Raw genomic sequence first — 22,332 nt, forward strand, 5'->3', positions numbered from 1 at the left:
AGCAATTTCGAGCGAGAGAGAAAATAGTTTACAGTTTTTCACCGAATAAAGTGTGTTCGTACTCTTCTAAACGCCGTTAAATTTTTTAACGCGTTATATAGTTGCCTAGCTAAGGTATTCCTTGCCTAATCTCTAACTCCATGTAAAAGTGCTAGCCATATCTGTACCGTTGAGCCAAATATTAGCCCTTGCAAACAAACAGATTACGTACTCAAGCTAATAAAATAATAAGCGTGGTATTGGAATGGACACCACGCACTGGTAAACGCAGCGCTGTTAGACCCCAGACAAGGTGGACAGCTGATGACATCAAACGAGTCATGGGGAGACGATTGACCCAAGCGGCGTAAGATTGGTGTATTGGTACTTGGAATTCCCTACTAAAGAACTATATCCAGGGATGGACGCCCATTGCGACACAATGAATAATAAGCATACTTATATGATATTTATGATTTGTTATAGTATAGTCTATAATATGATGTCGATTGGTTAAATCGTCGTGACCTAAAATATTTTAGCATGTTAACAAATCTACATTTATAGTTGGTACGTACGGGTTGAAGTACGAGTTAAAGCACTATCTTCGTTGTCAAGGCACCGGCGTCAGTGTAGAGTTGCAGACTTCTAACTTAGCCGTATTTCCGTATCCTAGTACTAACATTTTGCTTTCATGCCAAATGTGAATGTCTTCGCTACGTCTACTATAAAGTTCGAAGAACCGTTTGAAACTCCGAAACTATTATCATCGGCAGACTGTTGAAACGTTCATTCTATGATCGTCTTCAAAAACCTAGTCGTACAATTAATTAAGCGGGTATATCTAATAAACCATACGGTGTTAGCCTTGTGGATAAGAGTTCGGTTTTCTTTCCAAGGGTAGGAACTGGTTCATTCCCCAGCACGCACGTACGCATCTTTAACTTGTGTTTTTTGAGCAATTGATTATAACTTTCTTTAAATACTGTGAAGAAAAATGTAAGGAAACCTGCGTGCCTGAGAGTTCTTTATAGTGTTCTCAAAGGCGTGTGAAGTCTACCAATCCGCACATATTCAGTACAGGATTACAGCCTATAAACCCTTCTCATTCCGAGAGGTGACCTATGCCTTTTAGTAGGCCATTTTGTGTTGTTAATCATGATATCTAATAATTATAATACTAGGATAAATGACCACCAGGAACTATAGTAAGAAAAACAAGAGGAAGCTCAGTTTTTAAATTCCAAAACGATTGGGGATAAATAAACATACCATTTGTTTTATTACTGTCTTTTAAATAAGACTGGGACTGTCTAAAGTGCAATTTTACTTATTATAAAATTAGATTATCCTAACTTCAGTTAATCTTGTCGGTCCTTGACTAAGGTGTATTTATAAAGCGCGAAGCCGAAAGCACACATAGCGCACTTGAATATAAGTCTAATTTGTTAAGATAAAATATGGAAACAAATTTCATTTTATGAAAGAGACCGTTTTAGTTTAATTTTGATCATTTTAATTTATAGACGGAAATAAATATATCGTTTATTTACATCCTAGAGCGGGCAGTTACCTTGGTCGAAGCATGAGTTTGGCCATTCCTAAGATGCTGCATCTTAGGAACTGTGCCTCGCTACGGTGGTTTCGAAGAAGTTTTATAAAACAAATTTACGATCATTTTAAAAACTTTTATGGTTATGTTATTATTAAATGTAATGTCGTTTTGATTTAAATCTAATTTCGACAACTAAAATAATAAAAGTGCATTTTAATAATAGTTAGTAATTTTGAATCTGTATTCAATTTGGCTTTTCTCCGTTCCGCACTGTTCGCAAGCGTGGAAAGGGAAATGTTCTCGTAGTTCATGGGATTGAATAAAAATGAAAACTGGAATTACAATTTAGAATGTTGAAATTGCTTTACCGCGAAAAACATGTTTTACGAAATTTAATTACAAAGTTTGCTTATGTATGGAATATGGAGAGTCTATGGAGTCCCTCTCGTTACGTTGTTCTTTTTGATTTTTGAGCTAACGAGTAATAAAGAGAGCTCTCTGTAGATAAGAGTGTAGGAGAATAACGTGATCATCAAGGTTCATAATACTAATAAGTGACACTCTATTAGGTTAAAAATAAGTATGAACACCAGTTTATTTTTAATTTTAATAATATCATTAGGAAATTATTATCGAAATTAAAAAATCGTAAATACGATTCAGTTTTAAAAAATCTCATGCACTAGAATTTATTTCCATATAGTCTACTCGCAGGTGAGGCGCGTCAAAGGGCAATAAACGAAATGAAGTCGCAGCTGTTGATAAACCTTTATAGACGTCCACAAATTCGGGCTAACGTTTGCATCGTAACAAATACGCAGATACCTCAGACGCGTTTCGGTCACACATTTGAAAAAACCCGAGACAGACTTCAAGGACGTTTGGACCTATAGTTTTTTTTTATTCCTACAAGTTAGCCCATGACTGCAATCTAACTTAGTAAATAAAGATGTTAGCGGGCTAACCTGTTTGCGGTATAGTACCTAATTATAATAAATCCAAAATATTTTTTATTTTATTTTTAGACTGGCACTAGATGATGAAGCCTTAAGATTTAGGGAACTTGCCTAAAAGGGTATTATTGTATTTGTCTATGAAGATCCCTATTCAACCTTGATTTTAAAAAAGGTACTTACATTATAAGTAGTGGGAAGACGGAAGCCGTGAAGCCATTCTAGAACTTTGTTTGCAATAACTAGGAACAATAAATGAGGCATTGCAAATAAGAACTAGTAAAATTCTTTTGCATACGCAGACTAAAGCCTGTATGCACGCGACGGGTGTGGTATAGATGCCACTAAATTCGCGCGCTTGTTGTCTTTATTCGCCAATTTACTTACATTTGCGCTCCGCCCCGCGGGTCGTAAAGTAATATTATCCACCGCTGGGCGAGGGCAATAGTGCCTCTTTTACGGGCCGCGAGCGAACGTCACATGGGAAATTATTTGACGTGGCGTTTAATGGATTTTTGCCTTCATAACATGCTACCTCCAGCCAAATAAAAATGCGAGTATACAAAATACTTAAATAAATAGGAGCGGATGTAGGCATGTGGAATATATTTTGAAAGTGGAATATTTTGCACACAATTCGATTATTTACCAATATGGTAATACGAGTATGGCGCGCCTACCTCAACATTACTGGAGTATATTAATTTGCTACACAGAGTAGAAGCGATGAGTTTTTACGCGCAATTTTTTGATAAAAAAGCTTCGTTGCACTGATAATTATTAGTTACTACTACTACTAAAGTTGCCTGAATAATTATTAGGTACTACTACTACTACTAAAGTTGCCTGAATTATTATTAGGTACTACTACTACTACTACTAAAGTGGTCTGAATAATTATTAGGTACTACTACTACTGTATGGTATCATAGATAAGTTTTTCAAATTTTGGAAACCGGTAGACAAAAAATATTTTTTTTTTTACAAATACAATGTTTATGTAATTATTCCAACTTTATTCCATTAATGTCCTACTTCTGAGAACAGGCCTTCTGAGTTTAAGAGCATAGACTGGGTCTATGCTATGACTATGTATGCGTGGTACCATCACGCTGCTCCAATGTCTCCAATCTAATGTGGGTTAATGAGCTATCACGACTATTATCACAAGATAGTGGCGAGGCGTGGGGCTTGATTCCGCCAATATCCTCATTTTAGGCTGGTACCTACTAAAATCTACGTGAACAGAAAAATCCAATACCTAACTGGCAAACGCCCAAACCGCGACTCGAATCCAGGATCTCGGTAGCCATAGTTGCTTACATGCTAACTCCTAAACCAACGAATCAATAATATTCAAAACAATCTGCCTAATTCGAGAAAATTAAAAAAAAGATATTTAATTTCATATTTCATATATGTTTATAAAAAGTAAAAATAATATTTTGTCTAAAATGGAAAAATAATTTTACAATTAAGGTGTTATTATAATTTGCATGCCATAGAATGGCAGATTGTAGCACGGAACATCTTATGTTTTATTATAAGATCATATTTGTTAACTTGCAATTACGTAAATAAAAATTTGAATTTGAATATATAATTTGATATTTGAAGATACAACCAATTGACGTCCACTGCCGAACATAGGTATTTTGTAAGGAGTTCCACAATCTGCGGTTCTGGACCGCTTGCCTCCAGCGGCTCCCAGCGACTCTTGCCAACCGCTGCCAGCCAGGAATAGCGGGGCTGTTTGGTACTAGGGGCTGCAGCTTTCTTTTCTTCATCCATACAAAGATTTGTGACCACGATGGGCAGGCGGGTTACTCATCGCAGGGCTAGACTGATCGAACCGGCATCTCTGCTGCCGTGTCTCTCCGTGGTCTATGCCATTTCTTCAGTCATGCATACCTTCTATTCAAAATCGTCATACCGCTTGTTGGTCGCCAGATCCTTGTCGATTCAATGGCAGGGTGCACCACGGGCAGGTTAAGATGGCATTTTGGGAGGCTACCTGGTTCTAGCCTCCCACTTACACCCCTCTGATATATATATTATTTAATAAAATCAATAATATCCATATCATTTCACTTTCCATCGCTTTCGCTTATAATAATCAATATAACCTGTTACCTGCCTGATCGTTCTTTCTTATGATGGAAGGTCCATTAAAATATCAGGCTGGATGATGGGATTGTTATGTTGATAGTAAATTTCTTATAGATTTGGATGATAATTAATAAGTTTCACTTCTCGTTTTTTGGGGTCCCGTGCCAAAAGAGTGCCCGACTCCACTGTCCGTCTATCCATTTATGCATCCGTAGGACTGATAACTCATTAACTAACAGGTAGAGTTAAAATTTTCGCAGAACGTGTATTTCTGCTGTTTAATTCTGTTGTTATAGCACACAACAACAAATGAGCATTAAAGAGAGATCCTAATATAAGAAACACATTTTACAATAGTTCACCACTGCCGGCCACTACAGGACACGTCTTCTCTTAGAATGAGGAGACTTTAGGCGATAGTCTATCATTCTGGCCAAGTACGAATTGCTAGACTTCACACACCTAGAACGTTATGGAGAACTCTCTGGCATTCAGGATTCCGATATTTAAAATATATGAAATTTTTTTTTTTCATTTTACATCTTGGTTCTTGACCTGCATCAAGATGTAATATCCGCACATAGCCGCATTTCTAAAAATAGTTTATCTTATTTCAGAGTACACCGTTACCAGTTTAGAGCTGCTAGAGCTTCGCGTGCCAGCACACGTCCCTCTAGGAACGAGGCCATCTTTGTCATGTCGCTGGCAGCTGGGCCCTAGTGACATCCTCTACTCAGTCAAATGGTACAAGGATGGAAAAGAGTTCTTCAGGCATGTCCCGAGGGACGTTGAGCCGAGGAGAAAGTTTTTGCTGCCCGGAGTCGATGTAGAGGTAATCATTGCACACTTTTCATAATCCCTACTAATATTATAAATGTCAATGTAAGTTTGTTGGTTACGCTTTCACGCAAATACTACTTAACCGATCCTCATGAAACTTTGTACACATATTCTTGGAAGTGTTAGAATTAATATAGGATACTTTTTATTCCGACATTAAGGTCGGTTCCTTTGGGAGAGGGGATGACGATTTTACACCATAACTCCGACAAATTATAACCGTAACCGATATAAATAATTATTTTTGTACTATAAAGGTTATAATATGTGTTTAATTTTGCCCAAACTGTGGTAGGAGATAGAGGACAGAACTCCTCAGCGGACAGCAGCAAACCCCTCATTTAAGGCTTAGCGATACTGAATATTTTTTTTTTTAAATCTTTAACTAAATTTAATGCCACATCAAAAAAACAAAATCAAACGCAGACGAAGTCGCGGGCAACAGCTAGTAATTATATAATATCAACATGGTATTACCTTGCCGTGTGTTGACGGCAGATCAGAATAGGTACAGTTGTCTACCCTCTTCTTCCAGCGGGTGACATACGAGACGTTCTCTTTGTTACTGCTACCATCTAATGCTATCACTAACCCGTCTACCCAGCGTGGCGAGGCCTTTAGTCCAGCAGTAAGCTGTTACAGGCTTTTCATAATGATGATTCTTATCGAAGGTTGTTTTTGGATTATTGTTACAAACTTCAGAAGTCCACCAATCCGCACTGGTCCAGCGTGACGGACTACCGTCTAAGCCCTTCTCAGTGTTAGAGTAGACCCGTGTCCCACAAGGAGCCCTGTGAATCTGATTAAGGGACTACCACCTGTCACCTGACACCCGTAATTAAATTTATCAAGTTAACTCTTCATTGCACAACCAATTAACCAAAATATTTTCCCATACAAACTAATTAAAAACATTCTAAGTGTTTTCTTATGACAACCCTATTGAAGATCAAAGACCGACACGCGCATGATACCTACGCTACGCGTATACGTACCTAATAAAGTTGCAGGACACACTTGGTTTTAATTTTACATGTGATGTTAGGGCTGTATCTGATTTGTTTGAGTAAAAACTATGGTAGCGGTTTACTCAACAATAATTAACGTTTCGGTTTCGATTTACACGTTGTATAGGGATATTGTTTGAATATACATCATGCAAATAAGCATGTATAACATTACGGCAGAGTAATTTTCATCTATAAAACATTACGTAGAACATAAAATAGTGCTTAAATAAAGGAACGTCGTTATATATGACTGAAACTCAACAAAACAGTAAACAACCAAATAAGGAACTATAGAAATGCCTTCATCTCGCAGCACATAGAACGTTGCCAAATGGTTTAATAATAGAGAACTCTTGAGAGAGCGTATAATGAAATTAATCATGCCGCTAGTTGAGTCGTTTGCTCTGGTCTCGGAACTTCCCACACAAGCGGATATTACGCCGTGAAGAGGCCGCCGTAAACACACTCGCCGTGAAAAGCTATTCTGACTTCCGTCAATTACTTGCAACGGTTGCCCCGCAACTTTTATCTACGTACCTGCCTACGTTATGAATTGTAGAACTGTTGCTTTTATCTACTTTGTGTGTGTGTACTGAAATTAACTTTTTTTTTTTATTTAAAACCATTGAGAAAGAAATATTTCGGAACAGGAACAGTCATTGTCCAAACGTCCGCGTCTGTGTTAAGAATGTAATATTCTTTCTGGTGGGAGGCCTAAACCTTTAACACTAGTTACTAGTTACCATCCTAATGACAAAGACGTGCCGCCAAGTAAGTTAACGTTCCAGTACGATGACGCGTGGAGACAGATTAGTGGTACGATTTTAATATAACTACCATAGCGGTAAAAGGTTAACCCGGTACCATCTTAGACTGCATCATCACGTACTAGCAGGGCTAGCACAGGCAGGTGACAAAAATTATATCCCACGACTATATACTCTGACAAGGGATATAATTCCGGGTAGTATTATAGAAGTGCTGGAAGTACCGATTCATGGAATAGGAGTTTACCCCCGTTTATTACTACACATGTATTATTCGGATATTATTTCTACTTGTGCGCCAGTGCTCTGAGAGTTGACAAAGCTGTGGGAGAAGATAATTTTGTATCCGTGCTGGTGAGATTGCAGGCAAGTTCAAACTCGTAGTGGATAAAAAAGAGTCTTTAACTGTAGCTCTGTAGCCATCTTTTTCGTTCCGTAGCTCATCCCTCAATAACAACTCTTTCACGCTGACTCAAAGTTATTATGCATTAATCATCATGTTTCATGTATCATTGTCCAAGTTATGACAAGAAGCTACAAAAGTGCAAATGATATGTAACTTGAATGGAACGTTTCATTAAATTAACTGTGTTGTGAGTGGGGTCGTTTGTTTAGGTCTCGAGGCTCTTCGTGAAAGCGGAAATTACCGCATAAAGCGGCCACCGTAAACAAACTTGGCATGAAAAGCTAGATTTTCGTCAACTAGTCTATAACCACCGTATGCAACTGCCATATAATTATAGCCCGCTTTTTTTAACCCACGACACAAAAACGACGTGTGCAATATAAATAAATAAATAAATATACTACGACAATTCACACATCGCCATCTAGCCCTAAAGTAAGCGTAACTTGTGTTATGGGTACTTAGATGACTGATGAATATTTTTATAAATAATATACTTTTAATACACATATAAACACCCAGATGCTGAAAAATATTCATGCTCATCACACAAGCATTTTCCGGTTGTGGGAATCGAACCCACGGCCTTGGACTCAGAAAGCAGAATCGCTGCCCACACGCCAATCGGCCGTCAAATACATCGAATTAAGAACAAATAGAACCCACATTGCATGCAGTAGGTACATTGTATCCAAAAACAGTAGAAATACCCCACGTACTTCTCACTTTACACCCGCGAGCTAAATTAGAGGTTAGGTATCCACTTTTTCTGATAGACAGAACCCCCGTGGCCCGGAGAGCATCTTAAGTAGCCGATATGATGTCCCGAGATACCGGTCCGGGTTATTAAATCTAACACAAAAATGTATTCGTTAAAGTGTCTGAAAAACACCTCTCTCATAAATTGTAACCATTAATTTATCTTATTTTTTTCTATTTTATTGTGCACTCTACGTAAATATTTTATGAAACAGCATCTAGGTTATTTTTGTAAATATTTTAGTGCAATACTTTTTTGTATAGTTTATAAATCATACTAAAAGTTTATATATTTTTATAACAGGAAAAAGGATTATTTATAACCAAGATAGTTAAAATAAATTATAAACAGTTTGTATAAATAGTCGTACAATAACAATTCCTAGTTTATAGAATTTTTATACTTTAACTTTGTTTAATGCTATTCATAGAAAATTTCTCTCTCTCATCTGAGTGAAATAAATGTTTGGATGTTACTTAATTGTTACTACTCTTTTCATTGACCCGAACTCCGCACTTTTTTTTATCATGAGGTTTTCATTTTATAAACATGTTTACGGTATCTAATTACCAGGTTATTACATTTTGTAAATCTGTAGGTTTCTGCAATTATATGTGTCATTATATAACAATATTTTATTGCGTGTTATGGGCCTCACAACCAAGTTCATAGTCCCTCATCCGGCAATAGTGCTGCATCGTAGAAGAGAGAAATAAAAACATGCGTAACCAGGTCAGTGAGTTAGATCAGGGTAACTCAAAAAGCTAACATAAATGCAAAATCCAAGAGAAATAGTGTGTTACTTTTCTTTATATTTAAGTATATAGTTATACTTAATTAGTAAGTTCTAATATAAAATACGCCCTGCGGTGACGGTAGATCAGAATACAGATGTCAACACATCCTCTTACCGCGGATGTGATAACAAAAAGAACATCCGGCTAAGTTTGTTGTGGATCTTAGACCAGGGTGCGTTTAGTACCCTCGTAGTTTTCAGATTACCAATATGGTTGTCGCCATCATTTCACTACCATGTACACACATTTTTCATGTAATGTACATTCTAAAAGTGACATATATGGGCCTACTTGAATAAGGATATTTTTGACTTTGATTTTGACCTAGAAAATAGTTGTATGACTTACATCAGCTTGGAGCATCAATGGGCATTGCGGTCCCAAGGTACTGGCATCGACAGAGTAGATTCTCAGGAAACTGATAACAAGCGTCACGGGACCGGGAGTGTGGAGATCCCTATACGAGACTTGTTAATGTCAGCGTTTATTTATTAACGAGCACTAAGCACAAGAGAGTTTATACTAGGATGTTAATAGACAATCTACACACTGCAAGGCTGTTAAACTGCACAATTTCAGTTTGTGAATATTATATCAGAGACCATAAACATAGTGTAGGCGAATAAGGCGCCCAGTGTTTTATTTTCTGTTTTTATGTTTATATTTTTACTTATTTCATCCACAAAGTAACCGGTTATAACATTTTTTATTTATTTATATTTGAGTGTGTGTCTTTTGCCTTTTTATACCTGCGAACGACGACTGCGAACAAAGGCAGGTTAAGTTTTACGTGTGTATGTATGTAAGTATATTTCTTTGGCACGGCATCTAGACCGAACGACTAGTCGTATTTTTATGTGAGGGGTGTCAATAAATTCTTCAAATCAAAATTTAAAAAAAAATACCTAAGGTAAAAGTAATCCCTAAAAAGTAAGCTCATTATTTCTATCTTTTCAGTTCTTTTATGAATTTAAAAGAGATGGCAGATGTTACCGCAGTTGAGTTTTTGTTCTTGTTATGTACTTTTTTGCAATAATTAGGTACGTAAATATTATCAGTTATTATAGAGCAACTGACGTTCGACTTTCAAAAGCTATTTCAAAGCTGTTAAGCTTAACAATTAAAATAACCTTTGTTATTCACCCTGGCTCAGTAGTGATTCCCGAAGAGTCAGCTTAGGATTTTCAAATTTCAGAATTTTCTCTGGATTGTGTAGGAGGCTTCAAAAGTAGCTAGTTACTACCCTACCGACAAGGGCGGTACGTTGTCGTACAAACGGACTAGTTTAAGGAGCTTAGATTTAATAAAATTCCATACCCCTAAAGTAGAAATGCTATCAAGGGCTAACTTATAGACGAATGAAAATTGAGGAATCCTTCAATATAAATCAAATACATTTGGTAGACTTCTAAAATACAGTTTTTGTCGGCTGTACTTCAAAAGCTGTAACTTTTGTATGATAACAATGATATAAGGTACTCTTACAACAATATTACAAAAACAATCGAAAATAAAAATAGAAAAAAAATGTTACGAAGATAATAAAATGAAATCTTATTGGAGTTACATAGGTAAATGTATTCCAGCAAAAGATCTGAATCCATTTTAACTTCTTTCAGTCGTTCAAAGGTGTTGAAATGTTTAATCAAGTTTTTTCATTGAACCACACGGTGCTCTCTCTTTTAGGGATGTAGAAAGGCCAAAGTATCGATATGTATCGTACCCATATTTACACAAAAAAATTAATATCGAATTCGTTAAGTAGAAAAAATCTATACTTTTATCGGTAATTCAAAGAAAATAAAATTTCGGCAGTTTATGGCAGTGACTACAACGGTGTGTGAAAATGTGTCAAAAATTATAATCTCTCTTAGAAATCTAACCTAAGGATATAACCATTTTTTCTTCTTAATAGAATTTTTTTTTGTATATCTAGACTTCTAAATAAATAAATATTGCCAACAACAACCGATATATGAAACAAAAAATATCGATATACCGATACATCGGGATTTTTTACAAGCCTACTCTCTTTATGAAGACGGGTGGTGCTTCAAATATTATTATTGATGCCCAGTCGTCAGAAGCAGTAAGAGATAATGCACACAAAATACTTACATTTATTAGAACCAAGACAAAAAGGAACTGGTTTTAACCAAATAACAAGGATTTAATAGAGTTTTCATGAATTTAATAAATTGTACCTTTCTGTTTAATTTTTACTTACAACCTATCATATTATATGGCTTAAAACCGACTTTAAATTCGACAAATAATGGTAATAACCTAAATACATTTGACGTTTTGAATGTTTTGGCACCGCCTATTCCTGAGCTAGGTTATCTTCCTTCCTTATCATCCTTATGCCCGTTTTCACTAAATCTAGGAATCGTAAGGCTTTAGGCGATGTCTATAGAATAAAACGTTTCGCCAACTCTTAAATGATAACCATTGGTCAAATGTAGAATGCATGCCTAGAAATATCCTTAGATTTGGCGATACCTTTTTATGCATTGCGTTGTTCATCGTTGGTGAAAACGGGTATTAGCCTATTAATGGCCCACTACTGGGCACAGACCGTCTCTGTCACAGAAAAGAGAGATCTAGACCCTCCTTGCTGCTCCTATGCGGATTGATCGGCGTTAACTGTTAAAATCGAATGTGAGAAGGATTCCTGGTGTAAGAATGGAACAAATAAGAAGTTAAGGGATTGTTTAAAAGTAGCGTTACTGGCAATATTATTATGAGGAATAATACTGGGATAGTCGTGTAGGTGATGCGGAGAGAAGAAAAGGATGTTACACGAATAATGTTAAATATTTATATGGTAGGAAGCCAGCTCATAAATATTCAACAAATAGGATCAAAAACAATGGGAAGACCCAAGACAAGCTGGAAGGATGGCGTAAAAGAGGATAAGCGTGGGAAAGGAGTGGATAATAATTTCTCCGCTATTAGAAGTGATTGTCAAAAGACGTATTCTGGTGACCCCACTTAGTTAGTTTGAGATAAGAGCAAGAATAAAAAAAAGATCATGTTATAGTATTGATACTCGTAACTTTAACCGACGTGCTTAACGTGATCTCAGAGGCATGGGAATGGGTAGGTAATATCCTAACTCGAAGCTTGCAAAAAGTATATTAATAAATACTAACAAACTAACACATACTGCTAAAACTGTGAACTTTAATAGACCAGTGTAGCAAGTGTGCGATAGTTCTGCAGGCGTTTGTTGATAACACGCCAACTCCTAGCGAACCTCTGCCTTTAATACCCTTGTCCGGAACGTGGCTTTCGAATTCTTTAATAAAGTATACGTAAATTAATATTTTAACGAACTTAAGTTATTATTTTAGCAGTATTAAGTAGGTACGAGGCCCTCATAAGCAACTTATTTATAAAAATGTTCTGTTGAAAGTCATCAATTATCAGCGTTTCAGAATATATATATGTAGTTCGTCGGATATAATAGTTTTGCGATCTGATTTGAGAGCGGCCGTCGCATAATGCCGAAAAGTGGATACTTCAAAGACTCGGCACTTACTGTATATTCGCAGCAGCAGTGTATCAAGTCTGTGTGAATACGTATTAGTCATCTGAGCGAAGTGCGTCGCTTCTTCATTCAGATGAATAATACGTTTTTGGAATTTCCTTTAAATCCGGTATTATCGAAAATATCTAATGAAAAAAGTGTAACTAAATCATAAAATAATATAGCTATTTTTAAGTATTTTCCAAAAAAAAAGCTATGTTTGTGGCTATTTAAGTGGAGGAACTATAGTCCATATTGTTGCAATATCAGAAATTGAACATGACAGTCTCATGTCTCATGCATACATAAATATTCTCCTTTTTCAAGTCGTTTACTGGATGTTCGAGAATCTTTGCTTCTTTGCAATAAAATTCCCTTGACGACTGTACGCAGTTTTTCTACAGAAAACTACCCCTCTTATACCGGATATAAAAAAAAACAAAATTATGTCCATAAAAATATATCAAAATTTATAAAGAAAATGGACTATAACAATATAAATATTAGAAGCAAAAATAAACTCGTTGTGCAGTTTACTAGGCTACACAAAATTGCAAATTCATTCAAGGGCAATAGTATATTATTTTATAACAAATTACCAAATGAAATCTTTGAGATGTCTCTCAATAAGTTCAAAGTTTATATAAAACGTAAGCTTACAGAAAAATCCTATTATAATATTAAGGATTACTTAAACAATAAAAAAGCTTGGGTGTGAATTGCTCTAGCTTCATAGCTTAATATAAATTTACTGGAAGATGGTGATAACAAAAAAAAAATTACCCGGCTAAGTTTGATGTGGGCTCTTCTTAGACCAGGGCGCGTTTGGAACCTTCGTAGCTTTAGATTTAAGTTGGCGAACGAAGTTATTACCATCCCCTTACAATTATGTAAACAAATATCTATGAACGCTTCATAAGTGCCTGTGATAGACCTACATGAATAAAGAAATTTTGAATTTGAATTTGAAATTTAATATTAACAAAAATTTGAAAAAAATAAAACTTTCATTTTTCAAAGCTTTAATATAGTTGACTTTTAACTTGAATTATAAATTTTAGCAGCTTTTACTATCAAATTTCTATATCAAATTCTCCTTTTACACGACTGCCTGTAAAATAATGTAATATGTCTTCAGGATTCATGTATGTTTGTGTGACTTGCGTTAGTCTACCATAACTCCTAAATGCCTAAACAGATTTGGATGTATGAGGTAACGTTAGAATCCTGATATCATACCGAGTGTGTCTATATATCATACGAATGTAATACAATATGGCGATTCGTGTATATAGTTTATATACACGAATAGCCTTTTATTCGTGGATATAAGTCATACTTTACGTGTGAATTTCCACATACAGTCTAATATTTTAAATTCAAAAGTGTATTTGTTTGTCCTTCCTTCGCGCCTAACTTACATAAAACTTCTTCACCCTAATAGCAAACAATTAACTTAATTTTCGGCACAGACTTAATCGAAAGAAAACGGGGAGTAACATAAGCTACTTTTTATCCCAGGATAAACAGGTGCTGCGGGATTTGTGAGCTCCTGTAAAAAACGCGGACAAAGGTCGCAAGCTAGTATTCAATAGAAGCAACAGGCGAATTTATTAATTATTTAATAACTTATTTCATTTTTATAGCTACAATCTCGATACAAATAAATTGCATATGAAGCAACAGACGTTGGTTCTGAATTTTTCGAATTGTCGATAAAGCGTCATCAGAGGACGAGTATCGTTTTAATAACTGTGCCCAGCTCATGGTTTCACGGACAATATAGTAAAATATAGTGGGTGTCATGTAGAATGAATGCGGGTAGTGAACCTACGAAGCTTATACACGCAATATTATAATAAATAAATAAATAAATAAATACATATACTACGACAATACACACATCGGCATCTAGCCCCAAAGTAGGCGTTGCTTGTGTTATGGGTACTAAGATGACTGATGAATATTTAATATGAATAATATACATAAATACTTAGAATATACATATAAACACCCAGACTCTGAAAAATATTCATGTTCACAACAAGCATTTTTCGGTTGTGGAAATCGAACCAACGTTAGTCTGAACATTACGATCTCACACTTAACAATGTATTTGTTATCAACAATTATATTGCTAAAAGGCAATGATTGTACAATGGCGTGTAAGTGATCCTACGATAGAACTTTCAAAATATTATCAGATTACCGAATTAATAAGCATACGTCATATCATTGTCTTGTAATAGCTGATTACAGCTTGATTAGCAAATAAAGTCAATCAATTGTTTCAATGGTTTGTCAGTGGCAAACAATTGGAAAACCATAACTCTCAATAAATTGTAATACATATAATAAATTCTTGCAACAGAGCAAATTATCTAAGTCATATTTTCCACATGGTAAAAACGCAGACTACTAAGTTTTAATAAGTGTCAAACTAAGATTCCTTCGGGATTACTATAAAATTTTATTTAACGTGGGTCAAAGCTTAAGACTAACTCATTCGCAGATCCCCCAATTCATAGAAGACCATGTGAACTTTTTTACGTGACAGGACTTGTACGAGCAAACTGTTTTCATATGAACTATGAAAACAATATTGCGGTTATGCGAAATAAGAAGCGCGCTTTACTAGTATCCTTCGTTTCGCTTCTTTATTGCATTTTCCTAGGCAATCAGGATATGCTAATAAAAGTTTGCATATTACCTATATGTTTTAGCGTTATATACCTAGAATTTTATCGCTGTTGTTGAATCTTAATACACCTACGTACCTAGTAGAATTCTCATCTCATCATACTTTGTTAGATACATACATAACATAGCCCTTTGAACTACCGTTCATGATTACCATATTTAATGTTAACAAATTATTAGGTATATATCTAGAAATAACAACATCGCTATGGAAACTTCTGATAACCTCTGACCACGTGACTTAAAACAAGCAAACACGAATCTGATTGGCTGACAACGTGACAGGGCAGCGATGGGTGATTCTGATTGGTTGAAGAATTAAAAAGGAAGTTATTTCTATAACCCGTGGCCTAGCATTAAGCGTTAGTTACAAAATTTAAGTTATCCACCCCCGGGCTCACCGTGCCTCTAAGAGCAGGGCGAGCCAGGGCTTGGAAAAGCGGTAAAACACTAACCTGTTCCGGTCATCAACCCTGGAAGGAGTCAGTTTGGTTATGGTTGCCATTTTGATTACTAAACCGTTTAAATTGAGAAACGTTTAGATTAGAAGAATGATTCAATTTCACTCAATTAACAAAAATAAACTGGTATATCGAACTCAACATCCAGATCTTAAAGTGATTTTCCACCCACTGCGATTTGCGATGATGATGATAGTGAACTGTCTCGTTGGTTTTGTGCTGGGCGTCCCCAGTTAGTATCCATTACATATTGTGATAATAAAATCGTTAAAGCCCTCCAACTCACATTTAAGCAGCGTTATGGGTAAGCGCTCTTATTCCTTCTCTCCTATGAGAGAGAAGCCTGTGCCCAGCATTGATACTATAATGCTATAGCTTAGTGTAATGATGAAAATGATCAGTTTGCTATAGATAATCCCGTAATAATATAATTTATACAGCGCCACTTTCAACTTAACTCGTAATCGAATAAGCCATTTATCTTATTTTCCCTTAGCTTAAATCAAAGATGTCAAAAACTTTTTTGAATTATGCATGTTGGCTCTACTGGCCTTTCAGCGTCACGACGGGGAGCAGCGAGTACGTACTGGATTCGCGCTAAGATTTATGTGCCTTGACAGATGGCTTAACCTTACCAACTTAACCTCACAAAGTAAAGCAGTTGCCACCGACATTCAGTATAAAAACGCAGGATTTATATTCCAATAAAACCATAATTATTCTTCATTACTTTAAATCGGTACACATACGGTCTTATAACTTCATCATATCAACGGATTACCGGCCAAGGACAGGGCACGGGTTTCCTTTTATATTTGGAAGGGTTTAGGCCGTAGTCCATCACGCTGGGCTGGTGCGGATATGTAGACTTCACACGCTTTTAGAACGTTATGGACAACTCTCAGGCATGCAGGTTTCCTTACGATGTTTTCCCTCACCGTTAACAGGTGATGTTTGATAGTGGTTAAATTAAAAGCCCACATCACTCCGAACTGGTTAGGTGTGCGGATTCAAACTCTACTCTACTTCAACTGAGAGCACCTTTCAAATGACCGATAATTTTTTAATTCCTAAACTGTTTAAGAAGTCATAACCGTTAAAAAATCAATAATTTGAATTATTCCAATTCTCAGATAAAGATTACGGCATATGGGTTTTGGTATTACCGTCAGTCTGCCTGTCTTTAAGCTTTAAGAAGATATTACGTTGTTGACCGTAGTGTCAAATGTGGTATAAGAGCAGAGAGTTCCGATAAAGTGATATGATATTCCGATAATAATGAATTTAACAACTGTTTTTGTTAAACTTCCGCCGCTTTCCAAGCCTCTTCAGACCAGACCAAAGAAAAATTCCTGGTCGTCGAACAGGGGTTCTTTATTTATGTCACCTTTTACCATTGTTACAAGTATTAAAAAGTGTATCTTGTTGCAGAACTCGAGCCCTAACGGTTCGAACGTAACACTCTATCCGGCCGTCCTGGAGACGGGCGGGAGGTACCGCTGCGAGGTCTCCGGTGAGCGACCACTGTTCCCCACCGTCTCCGACCATGCGGATATGACTATAGTTGGTATGTCTATGTTTCATTATCATCGGCCTAAGCATAAATATAACACCGACGACCAATGTAATTCATTTGACGAGGAATTAGAGTAGAAGAACCAGAGTTACTGATATAGCTCAAGTAGTCGCGAAGCTAAAGCTAAGGTGTACAACGCTCGGAGAACCAATAGACGTTGGGGTCTCAAGGTGCTAGAATGGCGCCCTCGCACCGCTAAACACAGCGTTGGTAGACCCCGATGAGGTGTACGGAAGACATCAGACGAGTCGCAAGGAGCCACTGGTTCCAAGCGGCACAAGACAATGGGTTAATCCCTAAAAAATACCTGTCTCCAGCAGTAATTTTTTTTTGCCATTTCACAGTTAATTTGCCTATGCGATTCATATCCTCAACTTTTTTAATCGTTTAAGTAATGCTTTATATTTTGTCGCGGAATAGACATATGACAGATTTTTGAAGGTATATTTGGGTTGTACGGAATTCCGTAAATTAATACTCGAAATAATAGTATTTAGTTATCGAAAAAAGAGTCTCGTTTGCTATCTTGAAACTTACAATTGTGTCCGTACTGTTAGTATAACAACAATATTGAAGAAACCTGCGTAAAGCAAGAATCTACGCAATAAACAAAATGGGATTCATAATCTCAACCCATTCTCAATTTCGGCCCACTACATAACAGGACACGGGTCTCCTCCCACAATGAGAAGGGTTTAGGCCGTAGTCCATCCCGCTGGCCCAGTGCGGTTTGGTTTACTCCACACGCCTTTGAGAACGTCATGGTTCACTCTCAGGCATGCAGTTTTCTCTACGATATTTTCTTGCATATAACGATATTTTTATTTCTTAAAATGCACATAACTTAATGCACATAAAAGCTAGTGGGAGTGCCGGGATTCGAACTCGACACCCTGAAAGTATAGCCAATGTGTTAACCACCAGGCTATCACCGCCTATTGTAATTGGAAATAAAATAATTATGAACTTTGTGAAATCTTAATATTCTCGCGTAGTTACAAGAGCTTTATAAAAGTTTGTTGTTCGTTTGATCACTGACAGTTGCAGACTAAGTTTGAAGGCACTAACCAGACATAGTTAGAGCATAGCCGTTATGCCCCTTTAGCCGTATTCAACTTCAATAAGGGGTCACTTAAGTACCCACTGAACAAATCCGGTGTGTCGTGGTCGGCAAATTTTCTTTACCGGATACTTATTTTCATCCGTGGCCTATTAACGAGAGACAGTTGTAGAGCATAGACCCACCACGCTACTCCAATGTGGGTTGGTGGGCTTTAATGAAAATTAAGAGATGATAACCGGAAAAGGCTGACACCGCCAATTTCTTAGCTCTGGGCTTATTTATTCATTACATAAGGATAATTTATCATAATTAATATTTCTTATGGAGTATGTTAAACCATTTAAAGGAAACGAACACTACATGCTTTATTTTCGCTAAGTGCACATAATAAATCAAAAAGTGAGCAAACAAAAAAATACTGAAGCAATTTGATACAAGCCTACAAAGTTTTATAAATTTCAACAGCCACAAAAGTGATTTACTTTTAGTTGGTTTTAAATGTTCTTTGGCGGAGACTATTTGCATCTCAACATAATTTATTTTAATTATTATTTTATATATTTTTTTATATAGGATGTGTAAAACTATTTAAAGGTAAACACTGCATGCTTTATTTTCGCTAAGTTCACATAATAAATCAAAAAGTGAGCTTATGAAACAAACACAAAAATAAATATTGAAGCAATTTGATATAAGTTTGATTGTTTGATAAAAATAGCTTAAATGTTAATCTGGAATATCAGCTATAAGTATACTAAATTGCACTTAAATCTGCTTAGAAGTTTCCACGTAATGCGCTAACAGACAGGTTTTCTTAGAAAAATCTGTTTGTGTTCTCCATCGATATTTATCTCTATGATTAAAGTTTTTAAAACATGTTAAACGTAGGACTCACCATTTTATTATAAGCATTCAAAGTCCAATTTAAGTCTCTCAGGGGTGAAATTTCAAAATATTACTACTAACTTACTATATGGTATTTTATTTGCATTTATTTTTCAGTCATATTTCATTCCTTATTACATCTCTTTGGGAGTAGAATTTTTAAAAACTACAATACACATATTTCTTTATTTAATTTCAAGAGCCAGAGTACGAAGTTTAATATATATAACTTGAGACTATGAGACTTTCATACAAACTTTAAACGTACCTTGGGGTACATAATAAAAAAAATCATTTTCGCGGTTTCATCATTACAGAAATCTACGTCAAAATTCCAAGTTTCTAATCCCAGCGTTGTTTATAAGTCAGTCAGGGCTTTGAATTTTTTATATATAGATAGCGACAAATTTCGTCAATATCGCCACATTTATAATATTAGTGTGGATTTTGCTTGCCACTTCGCCAGCTTCAAAGCCCTGATTGTGATGTCCCTAGACATTCCAAAGTTATATTTGTGTTTCAGCTTTGCCCGCAACGGGTCCAATAATATCCGGATCCCGTCTGCGGTACCAGATAGGAGACAGAGTACAAGTTAACTGCACGTCGGGTCGATCGCGCCCTGCCACCAGACTGTCGTGGTACATCAACGGGGAGCCTGCACCCGCCAGTGCGGTCTTGCCTCCAGAACATTTCCAACATGACGATGGCCTCGAGACAACGACTATGGGCCTCGACTTTAAAGTTAAATCTAAGCATTTTAGAAAAGGGGACCTTAAGTTAAAAGTAAGTTTTTAATTTACTACCAAATGGTTTTCAATTGGACTTGAATAACTTATTTTTTTACTACTTAGTCCATAGGTCTGCCTATATATCTCTTCCTTAAATCTAAACCAAATTCAGTTATTTTGTAACTTCACAAAATTTAGGTACCTTCAAGGCTAGAGTGAATAGGCTTTTTCTAGGCAAGCGTGCTCCAACCTAGACCTCATCATTGCTTTCTAACGGGCATGATTGTCGTCAAACGCTGGCCTATCGTTAATAAAAAAAAAAAAAAAAAAAAAAATACTAAGGACCAATGCCAACACGCAGTGCTCTTTAGTATTTGGTTTAAAATTCCCTCAGTGCCTAAAGACGATAAAACGTTCAGGCAAATACTTAAAAATATCATCTTTATTGCCAATATACTTTATACCATGTGTTATGTACATATTAAGGGACAGTTCACACTGTTAAGCAACGCGACACGACAAAACGCGCACTTCTTTAGATACCAATAACAATAAAGCATTTATTACTACACATAAAGGTACAAATATATTTCCGAGCGCAATAGCAACCCAAAAACGTGTAGAAGCGTCGCTGTTTGCGCCGTTTATGCCGCTATGCATAGCGTGGCGCTAAAAAACGTCTCCTGAATTACGAAGTACCGAGAAGTGACGCGTTTTTCAGATACTTGAAATTCAATCAGCTGCGCTAAGCAGCCTAGCTCTGCACCTAGCGACATTTTTACAAAGCATTAGCTCTCGAGCTTTCTTAAGTATCTAAACGCCTCGTCGCATTACGTCACGTCTCGGTGTGAGCTGACCCTAAGGCAAATAAAACGTTACTTTTTCTTTTTGCCAGTGTCTCGCAACTATCGCCACCGTTTATTGGCGAAGTAACGAAGAGAGTGTGCAAGGTGAGAGACTGAAGGGATACGCCCGTTCACGTGAACTACTCGAAGGAACTTCGCGAGCAGATCGGGTGCAGGCTGCTGGGAAGTCGACCGGGTGTCGCGCAACATTGCCTTTATTACTACTACTACTAGTGCATTACTCAGCGATACTTCGGCGATTTTAACGTTACTATACACTACGAGTATATGGTACCTTTAATCGCTATGACGTATGAAAATCGACGACGATTTGTGACGTTTAGTTTTATAGGGTAAGTTGTGTCAAATTTGACGTCATAAATGTATTTCCAGTGATATTTTGGATAAGAGTGTACTACGGTTAAAAAGTCATACAGAGTTCAGTACGCATTCCAAGTTGCAGTACCTACGTATCCAGTATAAAGTGTGAAATGTATAATATTTATAGATAACTAATTGAATGCACATCGTTGTGCACGGACTTTATAGTTACATTTTGACAAGAAATATGTATGAAATGGTAGATTAAAATATTTAATACGCATATTTATCATGATAAACTGATTGTATGTTAAACCATTGTATATTTTAAATCACGAAAACTGCCATTTCGGGTTTTAATAAACTTATATTGAAATCATGGTGTTCCCTTATACACAAAAACATTGTTTTAAACAATACATGACTTCACAAACTGCCTAGTGTTAGATTTCAAATACTGTGTGTTTAGAATGTTGTAATAAAATTGTATGTAAATTCTAATTCATAATCCTTCCATTCCAAACTCATTATACATAACTTTTTTGTAAGTACTTTTTAGTCTTTGCGAGTTTTAATTTCTCAAGTTCGCCATAATAGAGATTTGGCATCGTCATTAGCCAAAGACGCGTGGGACGCTAAGATTAAGATTTACAAATAAATTGTGAGGGTTTATAAATTATATTATTAATTATATATATTTTTAGTTGTTAACGTTGTTTCAAAAAGTTTTAGTAAAATGTAGAACTTCTGTGCGGGAGCACCATTCAAAATTATATAAGTTAGCATTCGTCATGAATAATAGGTATGTGTAAAATATATTTATTGTAATTTAGCATTTAGTTTTAATTGGTCGAAGGTGTTATTAGTTTATTATAAATTTTAAGCCGGGAACACATTGCCCGTACATTTCCCCCATCCTACCCGATATGACGTAATTAATCTGTGTCTTGGCATACAAATTACTAAGATTTGATTTAACTGAACACGCATGGCGTCGTGTAGATTGGAGTGGCATTTTGTATATATGTGCCCGACGCCCGTGCCA

The 22,332-nt window shown here is 36.2% G+C and overlaps 1 pseudogene; it reads left to right on the forward strand.

Annotated features, from left to right (window-relative positions):
* The first annotated feature begins 1,637 nt into the window (after window positions 1-1,637).
* On the forward strand, window positions 1,638-21,232 carry LOC120627389 (annotated as a pseudogene).
* Window positions 21,233-22,332: the final 1,100 nt, after the last annotated feature.

The sequence above is a fragment of the Pararge aegeria genome, chromosome 11 (assembly GCF_905163445.1).
Source record: "Pararge aegeria chromosome 11, ilParAegt1.1, whole genome shotgun sequence".
NCBI lineage: Eukaryota > Metazoa > Arthropoda > Insecta > Lepidoptera > Nymphalidae > Pararge > Pararge aegeria.